Source organism: Mastigoproctus giganteus, chromosome 2 (assembly GCF_048544385.1).
Source record: "Mastigoproctus giganteus isolate SK-2022 chromosome 2, ASM4854438v1, whole genome shotgun sequence".
Taxonomy (NCBI): Eukaryota; Metazoa; Arthropoda; class Arachnida; order Uropygi; family Thelyphonidae; genus Mastigoproctus; species Mastigoproctus giganteus.
The window spans coordinates 249110030-249132291 of record NC_143576.1 but is presented as its reverse complement, the minus strand read 5'-3'; the positions used below and the strand labels follow the sequence as shown (position 1 = coordinate 249132291).

Sequence of the window (22262 nt, the reverse complement as noted above, 5' to 3'; positions counted from 1 at the left end):
TTATTTTTGGTCTGTTACAGCCTAAGCTATTCAAACAGCCTGATTTGGTTGACATAGTTGGGTAGACGAAAGAAATTTATTCACTGTCACAGAAAAAAAAAGAGGGAAAATGAAGCTTAACAATTTTTTTCCTTTTTTTTAAGGGCTGTTTAAGCCTTAAAACTGTTTGAATAGCATTAAAAGTTTGCCTTTGTTTGAAGAGCATTAAAAGTTTGCATGTTCTGTCTTGCTTTGCTATACACTGAATTCTCTCAAAGAATTCGCCGAATCTTCGTACTCATCAAATTGGCCCATACACCACTCTCGTACAACGAAGTGTCCTGCAACGAACTGAAGTGATCCCCTGTCCCAATTAGTTCTCTCCCCGAACTTTTTGATAACTCCTCGCATTTATAACCAAGCAAATGAACCAACACATCGTGAGAAGGAAAACAACTCAGCTAGGTACTGTTTTCATTACATGTAAAATTACAGAGACATTTGCAGTGTAGTGTCCTTACCACTTTGTTTCTTTCAGTTCAGGAACCACTGGAATACCTTCATGGGTAGCACAGTTAGTATAATCGCCGTCCTCCCACACCGAGTAGGAAAGACCTGAGTTTGAATCCCGTCAATGATGCGAGGAATTCTGATGGTCCTCTTTTCACAACGTGGCCGAGTTAGACAGTCTCTGGAGGATAGCATGGTTTTTCTCTCGGAAACTCCGATTTTTCGCAGCAAACATAAAATCAAGCACTCATCAGAATAGTTATTCATTCACACATATACGTATGAAATTCTAAATTAAAGTTTGCGTTTTGTGTTAACTCATAAACAAAGGGATTCGTTTTTAATGAATAACCGCATTTAACTGTTGTAGTTTACATTAATGTTATGGAAGTTGGCAAAACAACACTCATTATATCCACACCTAAGTCGTATTTGGAGGCTCTACATTACACGTGCCACTCACACTTCGATCGCCAATTCAGTCGAAGGGGAGTTTCCCGGCAGATGTACTGTTTCCATCTCAGTGCTGGCGTTGCTCTTGGAAACCAAGCAGAAGGAAGTTGCTACTTCCTGAACAACACAACGAAATTCCCGGAAAGGTGAGTGACTGTTTGTATTTAAGGTCTTTGATTCTTCCATGTAAGTACTGATTGTTTCGAGAAAAAGATGGGATGGATTAAAACACGTAAACCGACCACGCACCTTTATTTCTTATTGTAGTATTTTTCTTATTTTATTTAAACTGTCTGCTCACTTCAACACCTCTGAAAAGGTTGCAGCCAGTCAGAGGTACCGTGGGTAGTCGAAGATAGCCGACGCGATGGAGCTGTTCAAAGTTGTCTTTCACAGAATGTCGCAATGCATTCATATGAACGTCACCGACAGGTTGAACCTAACTGCGTAATAATAATCTTCAAATGTGTACTCTCCGTTCTAATCATCAATATTTATGGTGGTTGAACTCGTGCGTGCCTGGTACATCGCTAAGATTGTAGTTTGCTAACAGAGACTGTTTGCTTGATAATGAAATTTAGTAAGGTGAATTGAAAAAAAAAAAGAAAAGGAAAACGTTAGAATTTAATATCAACATAAAAACATTGCTATAGTCTAAAGCCTTCATTAATTATTAATGAATTATGTATCGACATATTGTAATGATTGAAATTACTAACTGTCGTGACGGAATAAAAATGGAACATTATTCGAACTCCTTCCTCTCCACCTCCTGGAAACGCCCCAGAGTAAAATCATTATGGTCTTTTATGAATAATGTATATACACAGACCTCATGGGAAGCACAGTTGATATTGACACCATCCTCCCTTCACCGGGTGGAAAAGACCTAAGTTCGAATCCCGTCGATGATGCGTGGAATTTTTATGGGTCTTTTTCACCACGTGGCTGAGTTAATCGGCTTCAGGCGAGGGTAGCATGGTTTTTCCTCCCGGAGAAAGACAGCCCTGATTATAACATATATTCACGTTAATGCTAGTCACTGCTATGGGTAAAGGGATGGTTGAATGGAAGAAGACAAAGAATAGTTATCAATGGGCACTACTCTTCTTAAACTGCTGTTATTATTGAAGCCCCTCAAGGTTCAGCACTGGACCCATTGTTGTTTTCAATACTGAATTTATTAATGATGAAGACATATCAGACATAATGTCTAAGTTTCCAGATGGTAGGATGGTTTATGATAGTAATTAGTGTATAATGTTGCAACAAGATCTAAAAAAAAATTTGTCATATGGGCTGAGATGTGACAATTGAAGTTTAACATTAACAAATGCAAGGTACTGCTTATGGACAGCAGTAACCCCAGAATATCAACTATTTGGTACAACACTGAGGGTAATGGAGAAGCAAGTTGGTAGAATGACCATTCCCCCCACACCAGATGGAAAATACCCGAGTTCGAGTCCGGTAGACGATGGGAAGAATTTTTATGGTCCTTTTTCACAACGTGAGTGAGTTAGTCGGTCTCAGGCGAGGGTAGTATGGTTTTTATCCCAAAAACTCAGTTTTTAGTCCAGCAAGCAGAAAATCGATCTCAGAACACAAGCAATTTACAGACAATATACACGGACCAATATGTCCTTAGTTTCTGATGCTCCTAAAACCCTATTACAACAAGCTTACCCGTCTGGAAACATCTTAGGAAGATGTAGAACTAACAACTAAACAGGTACAGAGAAGGACAATGAGATTGGTGAGGGGAACAAAAGGGTGCTCTCACTAAGAAAGCCTTCACTGCTGCAAATTGCAGCGTCTAGAGACTAGGGACTTGCGAGGTGATCTGAATGAGGTGTTTAAGTCTTTGAATGGATTGAGCAAGCTTAGTGCTGATGGCATTCTTTTGCTCAGATTATACACATGACGGGGCACAAATTCAAATTGAGGAAGGACGGTTGCACAATTGATGTGCGAAAATTTGCTTTTAGCCATTGGGTGGTTGATTGTTGGAACAAACTTCCATCTGTCGTTTTTGAAGTTGGAAACTTAAATAAATTTAAGGAAGAACCTAGACAAACTATTGGAGGGGATGGACAGGTGATGTGGGAATGTTTTTTTTTTTTTTTTTTGCTGATGATTCTGCATGAGCTTACTTTCTCGCAGTATTTTCCACTGTTAACACTAATATAATGTAGGTTCGCATAATATTTGGAATTTCAGAACAAAGAAATTAATTTAAGGTAAAATCCAGGCTTAAAATTTATATTTATAATTTCAGCGGATAAACAGCAATACATACACAGGAAATTCATACTCAGCAAATGTTTGCTTGCGGTTTTGTAAAAGAAAGGGAGGTGTAAACCGTCTCAATTCATTAATAGAAAATGTGTAAAAAAATCATAATGGTTTTATTCCTATATAACGGGAGCTATGGGTCCTACTAACTGGCTCATTTCGATGGTCATGTATAATTTCAAAGTGAAATTGTTACATATATTATTAATAATTTTTACCTATTTTTATAATAGGTAAAAGGATGTAGGCTCCATTTCAACCTCTTTTTTTCTTTTCTTTGGAATGAAGCGTAATCAATTGGCTAGAAATATATTTCCACAAATAGCAGGAGCTGCCGGAAGTTTTCAAAGTAATACCATTGTAGGGGACATAGAAAGTTGCGCCTTTTAAACTGTAGCAGATGTATTAGTAAATTTAATTTCTTTTATAAATGTAATTCTACTAATGTAAACGAAATTTCAAACTGCATTAGTAAATTGTATCTGCAAGCCTTTTTAAGTCTTTCGTAAGTAAATTCAAAAAACGTTTTAGTGACTTCTGCATCTGCCTTTCAGGAACTTTGTCACTATATGTACACTGCCCTACCATTAATATCTGGACAACCGTATATCTATAAATAACCTTTATTTAGAGGAAAACTTATAAGGGGTGCTGAAACCTTTAGCCTTTGTGACAGCCTCTAATCTCCGTGGAATACTCACTACCACTTTTTCTGTTTGTAAATGGCTCAGTTAGTTAATCTCAGGTGAGGGTCGCATGGTTTTTTCTCTTGAAAACTCGGATTTTTTCCAGCAAACAAAAAACCGACCATAGAACACATGCAATTGACAGTATACAAGGAGCAATACGGTCTTAGTCGCTGATGTTCTTAAAATCCTACTACAACAAGCAATTTTAAAAAACAAAAATCGTTGTAGTTCTATTTACTGGTTATAATCATCGTCTTCCGACCAGAGGTGAAAAGTTGTTCTTGTAGTAGGGATTTTAGAAGCATCAGCGACTAAGGCCATTGTTCCGTGTTTATTGTCTGTAATTTGCGTGTGTTCTGAGGTCGATTTTCTGTTTGCTGGACGAAAAATCTGAGTTTCCAGGAGAAAAAAATATGCTGCCCTTCTCCCGAGGCCTACTAATTCAGCCACGTGGAAAAAAACTCATAAAAAGTCCTCCTGTCATCGACGAGACTTGAATTCAAGTCTTTCCCACCCGCTGTAGGGAAGGATGGCGATTCTACCAACTATGCTACTCACAGGGGCTGAGTGGAAAGGCTTATTGAGTTCGAATTCCATCAGTGACCGGAGGAAATTTTATGGGCTTTTTTTAACAAAGTGGCTCAGTTAATCGGACACAGACAAAGATTACATGGTTCCCGCCAACCAAAAAAAAAAAAAAAACTCAACTCTAGTTTTATTTCCAGTAAACCGACCAAAGAATAGTTGCAATTTCAGACAAAATAAAATATTCTGGCACCTTGTAAGGTTAGTTATTTTATCAATATCTTTGCAGATTTTTTTTTTTTTTTTTTTAGCTCTTCAAGGTCGAAAAAAGAACCATGACATTCGCTTAGAAAGTTCTGCAGCTATTAAACATCATTCTCGGTTAAAATGGGTTGGTACTGTCAGCCTTGCGCTGTTTTCCATAATGGACACGCCCTTTCAACTTCATCAGAAATTTTCACTCTGGTGTAATTTAGAAAATTGCTTTGGCAGCAATCCTTTTAAAGTATTGTTTTTAGTTCCTTTCATGTGTTAATGCTAAAATGCGTCATACTATGGGGAGGACGATGAAAGCTTCTTTTTTGTTTTTTTTTTTTGCAGGAGTGTAGGGGGAGATTGAGTAAGCAAACCATTGATATTCTGAAACTTAAGTTGTGCCTTATCAGATTTCTTGATACATTCTGATTTTGTGTTTTGGAACATAACATGTTTTGATGGTAGTTGGAATTAATACAGTAAATCTCAAGACTTAGCAATATACCTAGAAAGCTTTATTAAAAATATATATACGCAGTATATATATATACTGCGTATATATATATACTATTATATATATTATATATATATACGCAGTATATATATATAATATCTGAAAATAAATGGAGAATAGCTTCAGCGAACCAACTGCCTTTTATTCCTAAAGTCCAAATTAAATCTGTACGGAAAGATTATACGAAATAGGTCTTTATTTTAATTATTATGTTTTTATTTCCCTGTTACGTAATCACACCATATTTCTGTTTGTGCTTTTGGTTATTGCTTTTTGGTAACTTACCTCTTATAATTTTTACCATGATTTACAAAACACATCATGGCATTACTCATTCTGAAAAGGAAAATACTCCATAATTATAAATTTTACCAATAGTAACTCTAAGTCTGTATGTTTCATCCTCTATAAGTATTGTTCAGAGGTAACAGACTTTTTGGAATCAACAGTTCAGAAACACAGCCAACGCAAACAAAGCACTCGGGGTGTTCACACATCGATTGAATTGCCAAGCGAGAGACACCCACAGCGTAGAACTTCGTGGAGCTCTCACTAGTGGCACAGTGATTATGATCACCATTTGCCCATAGCGGGGTGTTTTCCACCCAGTATGGACAAAACTGTAATGCCATCATTGACGTGAGGAATTTTTATGGGCTCTTTCAGAACGTGGCTGAGTTATTCGGTCACAGGCGAGCGTGCATGGTTTTATTTCTTGGAAGCATGGGTTTTTCGTCCTTAAAAAGGCAACTCGGCCAGAAAACAGGCAATTTATAAACGCTATATACTGACACCTCATAGCCTTAATTGCTTTGACGCCAAACACACAAAATAACTCTGTGGTTACTGGTGAAACCAATGTGCACTGGTCTCCACTTCATCGTCCGAGCTCTAGTGGTTAGCCTAGTTGGTATAATCACCGTCTTCCCCGCACGGGTGGAAAAGACTTGAGTTCAAATCCTGTAAATGATGCGAGGAATATTTATGGGCCTTTTTCACAACGTGGCTGAGTTAGTCGGTCTCAGGCGAGGGCAGCATAGTTTTTTCGTCTAGCAAATCGACCACAGAACACATGCAATTTACAGACATCATATACGGCTGAATATGGCCTAAGTTGCTGATGCACATAAATTACCCTAGAATAACCAACAACCAATCATCGTCCGAATGAAAACGGCTACCTCTGAGTTCCGCATTCAATGTGACAAAGATGGGACAGTCAGAGGACGATAGTTCGTGGTTGAAAGCTAGGTTAATACTGATCACCACCTTCATTGTCATTGACTGCGGTAGTACGGGGTAATCAAACCATGGTAGTGATACATGTCAAAAAAGAGGAATTTTAACATCACATTTCTGCTGGATATGGATCAGTGAGGAGAGGGATGATCCCATTGCTCACTCACAATTTCCACCACTGACTCGTGCGTTTGGTCTCATACTGAAATCAAATAATTCATCAATCTCATCCCACTAGGGATTGTGGGATGAGACCCTGACTCATTTTGTCGTGGAGCTTATACCAAATGAGTTAGAGTCAAATCAAAATCGCCTTTGAAGTCTTTGAATATTTCCAAGTTGTATTTGTAAAAAACCGCAAAGTGGGATGTTTTGAAGAAATAATTGACAGCATCATCCCACCCCCTGAAGTCCAAGGCTACAAGCAAAAGACCAACTTAACATACAGGACCAAGTGACAATTTCTGCCGGGCTGCCATGAAGAAACGGAGAAGGTATATACAAAATTCCGTGTGCTGGTGGAGCGCAGAATTAACCATCCTGTGCCAATAAGTCCACACAGCAAAACTAGAATTACAAAGGAAAAAATCCCCTCAAAGAAAAACACAGACCCCTGAAAAAGAAACGCAACTGTTTGATATCATCAGACCTCCTTAATCATCAGAAAATAAATTCATGGCAAAGATTGATCAAAACAACTAGCAGCGCTGATCCATGGTGACTAGTGGACAAAATAACCTTCAACGGCCCGAACTAAAAAAGATATTCTACACTTGAGCTATAGTTGGAACATGCAGAAGGGTATTCTCAATTCCTAGGCTCTCTTTTGAAGCCGACCTGATTTTGTGAGAACAGGTCTCTATTTGGGACAGTATGTGGAATCTGCTTTCCAGGAGGTGTTCAAATATCCTGTTCAGTATTGGGAGAAGTGAAACAGGACTGTAGGAGATCGGCTTGGAGGTTTCTCGTGGTTCGCATGTAGAAGTTTTACTGTTGCCGTTTTCCATGCTGTGTGGAATACGCTCTATCGAATACATCCATTGCATAAGTTAAGTAGGACTACTGGTTTCTGATTCCAAAATTTAATTATGACCTAGGTCTCAATCGGATCGGATTTCTTGACGGCGTATTCTAGTTCATCTGGGGTGAATCCTGGTTGAGTGGTTGGTGATATGAATTGATCGTTCCGGCTTCTGATCTGTGCTTGCTCATTGCCTTCTGTTGACCAGTTCTGCAGTGATGATGTGGTCTAAGGTAGCATTGACAGTGACATCCCAAATGACAGTATCAACTGACTCCTTTTGAGTGACCGCGTAGAATATCTCTTTGGGTTCGAGCAGTTGCAGGTTATTTTATCCACTAGTCACCAAGGATCAGTGCTGTTAGTTGTTTTGATCAATCTTTGCCATGAAATCCTTTTCTGATGAACAAGGAGTTCTGATGATATCAAGAAGCATTTCTTTTTCAGGGGTCTGTATTTTTCTTTGAGTGGATGTACCTCACTCATTGACCAGGTGGAGCTTTTCCTTTGTAATTGTAGTTTTGCTATGTGGACTTATTGGCGCAGGATGGTTAATTCTGTGCTCTACCAGGACACGGATTTTTGTATATGCCTTCTCCTTTTTTTTCATGGCAGCCCAGCAGAAATTGTCAGTTGGTCCTGAATGTGATGAAAGCTGGGTCAGTTTATTGAAATTGTCAATTGGTCCTGAATGTAATACCGATGTATCCATGTAGCCTTGGACTTCAGTGGGTGGGATGATGCTATCATTTATTTCTTAAAAACATCCCACTTTTGCGGTTTTTATTTAAAAGCTCAGCTTAGTGGACGCTAGTAATCAAGAGGCTAATTGACTTTGTGCATTGGTCAATTACCTTCCAGTCAGTGATCTTACAGGCTGTTGGAGGCTGTGGAGAGGTTTGTTTTATATAGGGTTCTCCATTTATAGAGCTAATATAATTTTCTCTCTACTATTTAAATTATTTTATCGAGACAAACCCGTGGGTTGTCTGCGCGCGTAGTACAGTGGCATCGTCACCATCCTCCCCACACCGGGTGGAAAAGGCCCGGATTCGAGTCCCATCGATGACGCGAGAAACTTTAATTGGCTTTTTTTCACCCCGTGGCTGAGTTAGTTGGTCTTAGGCGTAGATAGTAAGATTTTTTCCCTAGAAATTGGGGTGTTTTCGTCCAGCAAAAAAGGCAAATCGACCAGAGAACACACGCAATTTACAGACACATAACATAAATGGGTATATAGAAGAAATTCTGGTTGATTCTAATAAAATAATTTGAATATGACGATCCGTGGGTTCTTCATTTTCATGGACCTTGCACTTTGCTATTTCTTGCACCGTGGTAGCTACGTCTCTGCTTGAATGGTTATGAGGTCATTCTTATTTCAACTCTACTTGTTGATCCTGATTGGCCTGGACCGTGAGTTTGTGCCTTAAGTTGTATGCTTTCTGGTGCCTCGGTGTCTATCCATAAGTGGCCTTTTGATTTGGTATGTTCTAAGTTGAAAGTGTTAAGGAGTGGTTGAAATCCAGGTTTTGGCTTCGCAATTGGTGCAGCCAATCGGAGGGCTTGCTTAATTATGGTATGCATTATACAGATGCATGCCAGACTTTGCACAATGCCTACAAGTGGGAACAATTCTGGGGCAAAATTTGAAATAGTTTTGAGCAAATGAAAATAGTTTTGCACTTGCTCCTAATAGTAATTCTTTAAAACGGTGGGGCGACTATGCTTTGAAGATCCATCTTATGATTTCAGCATTTTCCATAGCCTGGGAGAGAGTTCAAGTATTCAGTTTGCAACCGAGTTAGATCTGGATTTTGTAGTGAAGCGTCCAGACAACTCGCTGTTAACTTCATCTCTTGTCAAGGCTTGACAAGAGATGAAGTATATGAAGTTATATGCTTGTAAGTTTTTCTGTAATACGTCCTCACTGACATATTTGAGAAACTCTTTGGCCGTGGAATTGCATACTTCAAACAATATCCTGTTGGGCTTACGAGCTTTGGTTATCTCTGATATTAAGTCTCTGCTGTTAATGGTAGTTACTATTCTTTCGCCATCACGTTTGGGTCTGTTGTAATCATTATCACCATACCGTTGTGTTTAACTTAATGCTACGTGCACCGATTAATTGTCTTGATGCAAGATAACTCCTTTGGCCAATTTCCCACGCCTCTTGAGTTTCAATTCCGCGTAAAAACGTCTCTGTAGGCTAGAGTAACACTCGGCATTGACAGTGGAACTTTATTCCAGGAAATCAACTATGATAACTCCTTCTGCATCTCAGAAGATGGATGCCATGACTTACCCAGCCGACTTCTGCACTCGAAACTTTTTAGGTGGGGGGAGGGAGAAGAAGGATACTTCCACTGTTTCGATTGTTCTTTTGTTTCAGTGTTGAAGTGGTGCACCCATGTTTCATCCATAGTGACACACTGTCCCCAAAACTGAGCTTCGTTAGCTTAAAAATCCTGGACGATCTCATGACAACACCTCAAGCTTTTATGCTTATGATCTGTATTTAGTGCTTTGGGGACCCACTTCGAAGAAACGTTCTTCATTCCTAAAGCATTCGCCACAATATAGTGAGTTTGCTCATGAGAGATGTTGGATGTTGTCTCGATATGCTTCAGTGTTATTCTGCAATCTTGCATGACTGTCTTCAAAACTGTCTCGTCCACGTTTAAACTTTGCAGCCCAGTTTTTGACGGTGGTATATATAAAGAACAAGATTCCCCTAATGATTGCTGCATGTTTTCCTGAATTTCTTTTGGTGATATTCTCTCTAAATGAAGATACTCAATGACTGCAAGATGCTTGATTCTCTCAACAGCCGCCATCTAATCTTCATTCACCCTCCACACTTCAAGCCCTCTAAAGGAGATGTAACAAACATGAAATTTTCTGAACACAAAAGAAAAGCCACAGCACAGACTGGCATCATTGTCTTTGACGAAAACCTTTGCTATCTATATCGGGCTGAAAACTTAAACCCTACTACAACAACAATATCACAGATTGAGAAAGTTTCTGTTTTGTCAATGATATACAGAAACGTTTCTAGCAGGGATATGGAGGTGATTATTCCTTTTTATGAGGCTATGGTTAGGCAATATCTTCAGTACTGTATACAGGTTTGGAGGCCTCACTTTAGGAAGGATGAAGAGCTACTGGAATGGATGCAGAGAAGGGCAACCATTTTGGTGAAGGGAACAAAAGGATGCTCTTTACCTAGAAACGCTTCAATTCTGCAAATTGCAGCGTCTCGAGACCAAGCACCTGCGAGAAGATCTGATGGAGGTGTTTAAAGCCCTGAATGGATTGAGTAAGCAGAATGTTAATGGTATTTTTCCACTTTCTGAGACTATACACATAAGGGGACATAAATTCAAGTTGAGGAAGGATGGTTGCAGGACAGATGATGTGCAGAAGTTTGCCTTCAACCAGCGGGTGCTTCGTTGTTGGAACAAGCTTACATCTCTTGTTGTGGAAGTGGATGGGTTGAATAAATTAAAGGGAGAACTAAACAAATTCTTGGAGGGTACGGATGGGTGAAGTATTTTTTTTTTTTTTTTTGGTTGATGCTATATAAGCTTGCTTTCTTTCATCATTTGGCATTACTACTGCTACTATTACTGCTATTACTGGAAAATTATTTTTTTAGATTCTAAGTTATAATCATTCAGAAAAACGTTGAGAAGAGCATGATATAAAAGACTACGATGGGGAAAATGATTTTATAAATATGAAATGCCTTTTTGAGTCCTAAATAATGAAAGGAGGATTTAAATGTTCCGTTATTAAACTAACTAACAAACTAATCCTCACCTCCCCCAACACCCCTCCTACTTAATCACAGTGTGATTATGGACTTGGTACATTTTAAGGATGACATACCAGCGTAGTTCACAGCAAGCGTGCCGTTTTTTTTTTTTTTTTTTTCTTTGTCTCATTCTAGTAAAGATTTGTAGCAGAAAACTTACTTGATCTGTTTCTTTCATATATCAGGAAAGTCTAGCAGCTTGACAGCTGCTTCCGATCGATTCTGGCTTATCAGATCACATGATACTATTTCTTTCCAATTTTCTTATGGAAACATCAGTATCGATTTCCGCTATTCTCTGAAACAACTTTTTGTATGTCATTATTTTTAATTGTACTGCAAAAGAAAAATTCTCAAACTACTACGGTCAGAATCATGTGAAGACACTAGAAACGCTTAAAAATAAAAACATTTAGAAATAAATATCAAGTTACTTGTAGTACACGCATAAGACTTGAGCCTACTATGTTAATGCTAATCGATAACAGTAATGACTGGTTGTAGCAGGGTTCTATGGTTAATTTGCTGTTTGTTGGATGAAAACCCCCATTTTCCGGAAGAAAAACCACACTACCTTCTTTTGAGACCGACTAACTCAGCGACGTTGTGAAAAAGATCCATAAAAATTCCTCAAGTCATTGTCAGGATTCGAAATCAGCTCTTTTCCACCCTCCTCACATGTAGGTCAGGGGGAGAGGTGATTATACCATCTCTGCTTTCCACAAAGGCAACAGTAATGAATAACTATGCAAAACTAAGAGAATTTACTTTCCATTTTCTTATCATCCGAATCACAGAGATCAATTATTTAAAAATAAAAGAATAAAAAGTAAGAGTCGGAGGTAAATTTTTTTGCGCCAAAGTAACTAAGGTATGAAGCGTCAGTGTATTATACACTGACTCCTCATACCTTAGTTGCTTTGGCATCAGCGACTTAAACCATATTGCTCCATTGTATATTAGTCTGCAGAGTGTGTGTTCACGGGCCGATTTGCAAGTTGTACAGGATAAAAAATCCGAATAACTCACGAGGACAATCCTACTCCCTCCGTCTGAGATCGACTATCTATAACTTCGACTGAAGAAAACCTTAGAAATTCTTTCGGCTGTCAACAGCAATCGAATCCAGACCTCACTAACCGTGTGCAAGTGAACTATACTGTCAAGAAAGACAGAATAGTGGTATTGCCACTTGTTAAAAATCTGAGCTTCCTGAAGAGAGGGGGAAAAAAACTAGTTCTGTCCTTGCCCAAGACCAACCTGACTTGTAAAATGATAACAAAGATTCCTCCTGTCTTAATGGAACTCGAACCCAAGCAAGAATATATAGTTAAGGATAAAGCAGTCAACTTGCAAAATTACTCACGAATTCTCAGAGTTTAACTATTACGTACCATCATAAAAAAGACATCCTGACGTAATTTTTTCGTTACATGACAGTACGCAGTTATACATAGCTTAACAAGCTACGAATATATAGGGGAACTATCTAGAAATTGCGCTGAAGTGATTGAATATCCTTCATCTCGGAGGTTCTTGTCCCTTTGCAATATTCAAGTTTTGGTAGGGTGAAACATGATCTTGCAGAATATAGATTCAACGCAAGGGTAGCCTATCTAGGCGGTTACCTTGGCGGTAGCCTATCCAGCTAGACGGTTACCTTGGGCCCAAAAGCCCACGTGAGTAGCACAGTTGGTAGGATCACCATCCACCCCACACCGAATGGAAAAGACCTGAGTTCGAATCCCGTCGATGACGGGAGAAATTTTTATAGGTATTTTTCATAACGTGGCTGAGTTAGTCGATCTCAGACGAGAGTAGCATGGTTTTTTCTCCCAGAAACTGGGAGTTTTTCGTCCAGCAAACAGAAAATCGACCTCAGAACACAAGAAATTTACAAACAATATACACGGAGCAACATGGCCTAACTCTCCAATGCTCCTAAAACCCAACAACAAAAACAATAGGGCCCAAAAAAAAAATAAAAATAATAAAAATAACCTCAGCGTATATTAATTAGTTATTGGGATTTGGGCTGGGGCCACAGATTACTTGGTTCCCCTAACAGGAATACAATTGACTAAGGTCATATTGCTCAGTGTATGGTGTCTGTAAATTGCATGTGTTCTGAGATCGATTATCTGTTTGCTGGACGGAAAACCCGAGTTTCCGGGAGAAAAAACCGTATTACCCTCGCCTGAGACCAACTAACTTAGCCACATTGTAAAAAAATGCCCATAAAAATTCCTCTCTTCATCGACGGGAATCGAACTCAGGTCTTTTCCACCCGGTGGGGGTGGACGGCGAGCTTACCAACCCACGAGGGCTGGGAGTTGTAAAGACAGACTATAATTTTTTTTTTAAATAAAATTTTTCTTCAGAAGTGAATATTTATTCCAACCAATAAAAGGTACCGCAGTGCCTGTTCTATAGAGAAGTTGCTTCAAATTGCTCCGAATTCATCGATGATCTAGTCAGGGCTTGGTTTATGTTCCTGCAATCACCTATTTGCATTGTAATATGAGATGTCTGATGTATTTATGACAGACTATAACTTGTCACCAAATATTCTATTTGGTAACAAGCTAAAGCCATTTTCTTCACTATGTACAATAATGATGCTGAGATGTTAATGTATTTAATGTATATGCCTATCTTGCTGGCCATTATCTTCTGACATTTAAAAAGAAGGCCCTGAGCATCAGGAATGAAATCAATAAAAATTCTTGTTTCTTTTGGCTTTTATAAATAAAATCAATGCAAAATAAAGTAAATCAGGTTTAGCTGAAAGGAACTAAAAATAAGTAAATAAATAAATAAAATGCAGATTACAGTTACTCCAATTTTATGGTTTTCCAAAAATCCATACGTGGTACTGAATTAATTTAATAGAATTTTTGGTGTATTCGATGATGCTAGGTTTGATGTGGTCTTCCAATTCGCGTCTGTTTCTGTCACCATTCTATTATATAATATGGATTTACTGGAGACAGGAATACTACATTGAAAAAAAGAACCTCACAAAATGGCAATTTGATTAGCCTTGACTCACAATAATTCTGACGGCATTGTTATATTCACTGTTTTTTTGGGTTTTTTTTTTTTTTCGACAGATCCAAAATACTACCGATGGGTTGTTGCCGTTGTTTTAGGAGCATTAGTTACTAAGACCATATTGCTCCGTACATATTCTCTGTAAACTGCGTGTGTTGTGAGATCAACTTTCTATTGGGTGGGCGAAAATCCCGAGTTTCTGCTGGAAAAAAACCATGCTACCCTCGCCTGAGACCGACTAACTCCAGGGGTTCACATCTGGTGAGTATGGGCTTGGCACATCCAGGGTCCTGAGCTGGATGTTATCATTTTTCTTCTTTTTCTTGGTAATTCCCTTCTAGTTCTCTCTCTCAGGGTAATTTTTTTGGCTGGTGCCAAAGGCTTCCTTGCATCATATGGCTAATAATAATAATAATAAAACTCAGCCACGTTGTGAAAAAGATCCATAAAAGATCCATAAAAACCCGAAATCAGGCCTATCTATTTTTTTTTCTTTTAAATTTATTTATATATATTTTTTTCTCTTTTGTTTTCTTTTCTCTTTTTTTTTATTTTATTTATTTATTTTTTAATATATTTTATTTTTACTTTTGTGTAATTTTTTTTCTTCTATTTTCTTTAGTAGTACCGGCTAGAGAAAATAGAAGAAAGTCTGGGCAACTGGTTTTTTTATTTTTTTATTTATTTATTTTATTTTATTTTATATAATTTTACTACACCATCATTTTATTTATTTATTTTATTAGCAATTTCCTTTTTTTTTAATTTAATTTTTCATTTTTTTTATTTATTTATTTTTTTCCTACTCTTCTCTATAAATTTTTATCTTAGTTTATTTTATTTTATTTTATTTTTTTGTTTTTTTTAACTGACTTTTTTTTTTTTTTTTTAATTATGATTTTATTTATCAATTTTTTCCTCTATGCTTGTACCCTAAGTTTGGGTAGTTGTGGGTAAGGGATTTGCTGGCACCCACTGGTATAGCACTATCTCCAGTGGGTGCGGGACTTCGCCCTCTTCAGAGCAGACAAAGATTGAAATGGTCTATCTCCACTTGGCTAAGAACATATCTAGTTGTGGCCCACCTCCTCGTGGTGTAGACGGGCATCGGACAAGCTTTCCAGGAGATCGCCTGCCCTGTGGCAAAGAGGCCAGAAACAACTAAACAACACAACAACACATAATATACAGAAACATAAAACTACACGTTTCTGGCCGCTCTACAGGGTTTTGTATCATCACAGAGTAACAGGGCGGAGATGAACTTATGTTCGTGGAGCCGCTATACAGAAGATACTATACATGTCTACAGGTCTACATGTCGACGTGATTGAGTTAGCCAGTCTCAGACGAGGGGTTAAACTTCAGGTTTTTCGTTCAGCTAGCATACCGAAGAATTGATCGGCGGGTTGTGATCACGCAGTCGTCAGTTGGAAGATGATGAAAGATGTTGCAGTAGTTAAAGGTAAAGGCACGGTTTTAATTTCAGAAGAGGGGACCATGACAGTTAGAGGAACTATATGGCATATATTAATTGGGCGGATTGTAGAGTGAGGGTGAATGTAGATTGAAGGGCAACTTGGCTGGTGCCTATTGCCCTTCCCTGAACTCTTTCTAGAAGTTCAAATGCGCCTTCACACCTGAACACAATATTTTGAATGCGATCGCACCATCGTCTTATACAAAGGAACAATGGCATCACAGGGCTTAAAATATAGGAACCATTGGCAGGTACTGAACATGCAGTCGTCATTTGGAAGATGAAGAAAGATGTTGCAGTATTTAACTGCAAAGGCACGGTTTTAATTTCAGAAGAGGGGACCATGACAGTTTAAGGCGCTATATGGCATATATTAATCGGGCGGATTGTAGAGTGAGGGTGAATAGACTTGAATTATGGAACACCTTTAAAGCAAAAATCACAGAAGCCATGAACGTACACATACTTTTAAGAAAATATTGCAGGAGAGGGAGGATGCCGAATTGGAGTGACGGAGGAGCTCGCCGGTCAAACAGAGCAAAAAAAAAATAGCATGGGATAGTTATAGAGCGATGAAAAGTACTGAAGCCCACAACAGCTCCAAGTTGACTTTTAATTATACCACAGATATAATTAGGCAGGCCAAGGTTTTGAGTATGAGAAAGCAGTGGGTAAGACAGCAAAGAATGGGGACAAGAATATTTCATATGAACACAAGGAAGAAGCAAGTGAATCAGATCGGGCTCTTGTGCACTGAGTGTGGGAAAGTCTTAGATAACCCAGCTGATGTTGCGAATGAATTAAACAGGTATTTTGCACCTGCCTTACTCAACAGAGACCCTTCATGCTGAGAAGAGGCTGTGCAAATGAAACTCAATCATATGAAATTAGTTATTCAGAAATTACAGATGACTGTATTAGGAAAACCTTAGAGAAAAAACGCAAGTAAGGCTCATGGATTTGATGACATATACCCAATAACTTTGAGGGAAGCCACCAGGGAGTGTATTGAACCATTGAAGTTAATTATGAGAGCATCTTTGGACTTGGGAGAGATTCCTTTGGATTGGGGATCTAGTAGTAGTAGTAGTAGGGGTTTCAGCAACTAAGGCTATATTGCTCCGTGTATACTGTCTATAAATTGCGGTGTTCTTTGGTCGCTTTTCGGTTTTCTGAACGAAAAACCCTAGTTTCCAGGAGAAAAACTATGCTTCACTCGTCTGAGACCGACTAACTCAGCCGCGTTGTGAAAAAGGCCCATAAAAATTCCTCCCGGTCACCAACGGGACTCGAACTCGAGTCTTTTCCACCCGGTGGGAGAGGACGGCGAGACGACCAACTGCGCTAATCACGAGGGCTGGAAAGTTATAAAGATAGACTATAACTTTTTTCAATGATATTTTCTTCCAACCAGTGTCTGTTCTATAGAGAAGTTGTTTCAATTGGGAGCAGTTGTTTCAATTGCAGAAGCAGCAAGGGTTCAAAAATACTTCCAATCATACCAGGTTTATGCAGATTAAAACTTGTTTGTATTCATATATTCGGTACATAATAAAATTTAAAAGGTTACAGATAAGTGGTTGTTGTTATTGTTAAAATTTTTTTTCGTAAATTCGTCATCGTACTGTGTCAGTAAATTGCTCGAATTCTATGTTCGTTTTCGCCTGTTTTGTAGATTTAGAACCTTCGAACCACGCTCGAGAGCGATTAGCTTGTTCACGAATTGTAAAATATCTAAAAAAAGGTTGAGTTCGAACTCCGTTCTGGATGTGGTTCGAACTCAGACCTTTTTCGCTGGTATGGACAGTCCGCTGTGGTAACAAAGAAAGCATTCGGTACACGTTTACTCCTATAGCTATTTATGGCGCCACTACGTGTAGTTACTTCCTTTCAATGGTGACTGCTAATTAAGCATCTACATGAACGTCACCAAGGTACAAGTAAATAACTGGTCGATAGACCAGAGGAGCGGCAAAGATCGATGGAAGCATCTCTTTTTTCGTATCTCGGACTTCTTATGAGCGTCTTCCGGCATTTTCAAGGAAATGTGTCATTGAAGTTCTGAAACAATATTGCTCCTAATAAAATACTGCTGTCTATCTTCGCTAGGTTCGAAAAGATTCTTCTGGTCACGATATGGTGTCATTTCCTTAGCAGTTGAAGTGCAATTTTTACCTATCTTCAGTGTGTCAAGGAAAACAGTCTGGAGGACATCGGCTATCTGTGTTTTTCTCGATAAGACCCATCGTAATATTGCAGTTCGTGTGCAATGCCCCTAGATAAAAAGGTCTAAATCTGGGTCATACACGCTTATTATAACAATTTGTGGCAGTTTAAATGGAGGACAAAATGGCATTCTAAAAATATAACAAACAGCAAACACAGATTATAGAATAAGTTTATTCCAAACAGTTCCATGGGCAGGAGAACGTAGTCATAAATTATATCTGAAAAGATAGATGGGTAGCATTATGGTGTAACGTCAGAGGGGCCTGTCGTGCTCAAACATATAGATGAACAAACTTTATACTGTAGACCAGTTATAACTTATTCATAAGTGAAAAAGAGGCCAAGTTGAACTGCTGTCTTCAGTGCTCCCGATTCCGTTGGTGCAGAATAAGGTAAGAAATAAGTTAAATCTCCTGCGCTGTTCTATATTTTGGTTAAGAATCGATGATAGGGTTCTCACCCTTAAAAAATGGAGGCGGACAGAGAGGAGTTTTCTGCCTCTGATAACGTGGTGAAATCCCTTTGTTTTTCTTAGTATGTGACTCATTCAAACCAACTAATTTCAAGAATCGAGCGATTCTAGCATATTTGAAGTCTGAAAGTGACTATTCTGGTGTAGTGCTTTAGGTTTATTATTAACGTTATAAACGTTTTTACTGGCGTTATTCCAAAAATTTTGTAACGAAAAACCGTCATGCGAAAAGCGTTACGAAAATTTATTCCAGTTTAATTTATCTTGTTCTGGACCAAATTTAATGAAATTTTCCACGGAGTTTCATCTTAGCTCTATACTAGAGGAAACCTTTCAAACCTCTGAAAATTGCAATAGTTTTTCCGGAATAACGAAAATATGAACGTGTGATCGAGGAAATTGTCTCACGTAATAAACGGGATAATGTGGACGTATAACATATCGTTGGAAAGCTAAGGAATTTAGAAACAGAAATATTAAGGTTTTAAGATACTTTCAGAAACTGGAAAATGCGTTAATTCGAAAACGCATCTGGTTTCAAGCCACCTGGTGTTTTCAGATTGAATGCAATTTTTTTATTTACAATTAAACTTTGATGCTGGAAAAAGAGTTCTTCGCATTTATGAAAACATTCTTCAACTTGGACATGTCATCAGATCTTTCGATAAATACTACACGTAATGGAACAGCTATAGATGGTGTATTTAGTCGTGAACTCTTCAATGTAAAAATTATATGTCCTACTTTAGTCATCACAGACCAATACTTTCAGTTATTTTATTAATTATTATTAAAGTGGCAGGACACATTATGTACCTGCTACAGAATTTTTGTATTTATTTATTATTATTATTTTTTTTCTTAATAAGAAATGTCTAGAGCAGGCCTGTATGGCCAGATATTAGAACTCTTTAAACTGGCATGCTCTCAATATTGATATACAGTCACAACAATTTCTGTCTTCGCTCGAAACATTTCTGGCATGTTTCGTGGACAGAATCAATGTTTAATTGTATTTGTTATCTTAATTGATTTACAATCACGTATCCAGACAATGGATTACGTGCAGTGACTGCAATTATCTCGTTGCTACCACTACCCCAATGAGTTATCTTTTATTTAACTAAAGATGGGTACATTTCTGAGCGCGCTAAGCCAACTACATCCATCAATCTCAAATTGGACACGAACGTAACTAGTTGGAAAACAATCCAAGTCTTCCTCTTTTCCTGATTACACAAAACTACTCTATTATTCATTGGGTAATTGTAAATGTTTAAATCGCTTTAAATAATGAATAGCTGCCACAGAACAGGTCTCTCTTATCAGTGTTTGTCTGTTAATGAGAATTCGATTTTGTCTCTTGTGTCACAGGTGGTACAATAAAACTCACTTGACTAGACCTCTCATTAAATAAAAAAAAAAAAAAAGAAAATAAATACTCGTGACCCCCGGATGATGGAATTCTTAGAAAATTATATTTAAAAATTATCCAGAATAACCCCAGGGGCTCACATTTGGTGAGTATGGGCTTGGCACACCCAGGGTATCATCATATCATCATTCTTCTCTTCCTTGGCGATTCGCTTTTATCTCTCTCTCTCTCTCTCTCTCTCTCTCTCGGGGTAGTTCAGAAATTTTTTTTTTGGCTGGTCCAGCATACGCTTCAGGCTTCCTTGCACCATATGGCTAATAATAATAATAATAATAATATTCAATAAATGTAACATAAAATTCAGGAACCAAGTTAGAGGTACACACAGCAGTTATTTTTAATTGGAAGTTTTTCTTCCATATTGGACTTGGTTGCTCACTTAGCCGCACGTTATTCACCATTCAGTATGTTTGCTAATAGACGCCACCAGTCGTCTGATAAGATACCAATAAGTTTCGAAATGGCTGTCATGACAGGACCATGAGATTTGTTCTTTTGTTATTGCAATGTGGTTTTAGGAGCATCAGGAACTGAAGCCATATGCTCCGTATATACTGTCTGTAAACCGCGTGTGTTCTGTGATCGATTTGCTGTTTGCTGGACGAAAAAGCGAGTTTCCAGGAGAAAAATGATACCACTCTCGCCTGAGACAGACTAACTCAGCCACGTTGGGAAAAAGTCCCATAACAATTCCTCACGTCATCGACGGGACCTGATGTGTGTGTGTGTACTCAAAGAGTACTAGGAAAGTTTTGCAATACAGCTTTGTTTATTTAATTTTTTCAAAGTAATTTCCTCTACATTCAATACACCTCTCCATCCTCCGAAACCAATCTTTAAACCAGTTCTGCCAAGTTTCACTAGGGAGTAAAGCACACTCGTTGTCCCAAGCCCGTAGAAGGTCCTCATCACTGGAAAACCGCCTCCCTTTTAGCTTCATTTTCACATGCGGGAACAGTGCAAAGTCGCAGGGAGCAAGGTCTGAACTGTAGGGAGGGTGCTCGAGACGTTTCAGTCCTGTCGTGGTCAAATGCGCGGTGAGCTGGAGCATTATCGTGATGGAGGTACCAGGTGTCCATTCTTGACTTTGGCCGCAGGTTCTTCATAGATCCAGTGACTTTAGGCAGGCATTGTTCAGTATACCACTTAGCTGTGACTGTCTTCTGCGTGTCCAAAACGACACGTTCCACAATTCCACTCGATTTGAAAAATACAGCTATCATTTTCTTCTTTATAGATCGGGATTTTCTGACAATTACGGGTGTGTCGTCATCATCAAAGACCCAAACTTTGTTTTGAGCCTTGGTCGGCAGATCGTAATAGTACAGCCAAGTCTCGTCACCTGTCACGATGTTGTTCACATACCACGATTGTCCCTTATCAAACTTTTTTAACATCTCCCGGCACCAAGTCACACGTCGTGTCATCTGCTCTTCAGTCAGTTGATGCGGCACCCAGAGAGAACAAAGTTTCTTCACGTGCAAATGATCTTGCAGAATCGAACGAATTGCTGGTGCATTTAGGCACAAAGTATCCTCTATCTGTTGGTTGGTCACTCGCCTGTTTTCGTCAATCATTTTCCTCACAGCAGTAACGTTTTCCTCCGTAACTGACGTTCGTGGCCTTCCGGCCTCTCAGAATCATCCAGAGTGAAATTTCCCCTTTGGAATTCTCTATACCACCTGAATATCGTTGTACGATGTGGACAATCATCATCTAGTGCAAGAGTCATTTCTTCTAAGCACTGGTCTATGGTTAAACCACGCACGAAATTATACCGCAAAACTGTCCTTATCTCATTTCGTGACCACGATGCCATCGCAAGCACTTTACACTCTCACTACTAATGAATAACTGAGCCCATCGACTTGGCGCGGCTGCTACTATGCACGTATGAACATGTCTCAACATGCAGCAACAAGGTGTGTCAGAAAACTGCTAGATTGGGGAAATTCACAGACTAACATATTAACAGTAGTCGCTGGCAGAGGTGAAAGTGATTCATGCACTTCTTCTATTGAAATGAGAAGCAGCCTGGAAAACAAAGTACTGGAGATTTCAGAGACTACTGGAATCACTGTGGAACAAGTAAATACATGGGCTGTGTTAGGTTGCTAAGAATAGGAACAGGTGCATGTGTACTTGAATGTACACCAATGCTACGAGTTTGGTAAATAAATTTGATGAATTTCTATTCTTAGGGTAGCTAAGAATAGAAACAGGTGCAGGTATACTTGCGTGTACACCAATGCTAGGAGTTTAGTAAATAAATTTGATGAATTTGAGGTA

The 22262-nt window shown here is 38.6% G+C and overlaps 1 protein-coding gene across 1 annotated transcript in view; it reads left to right on the top strand.

Moving 5' to 3' along the window:
- The first annotated feature begins 988 nt into the window (after positions 1-988).
- The window catches only part of LOC150090366 (uncharacterized), a 331637-nt gene continuing 310363 nt past the window's right edge, over positions 989-22262 (top strand). The window contains exon 1 of the mRNA XM_090387860.1: positions 989-1088. The gene's annotated coding sequence lies outside the window, so the exon portion shown is untranslated. The remainder of the gene's footprint in view (positions 1089-22262) is intronic.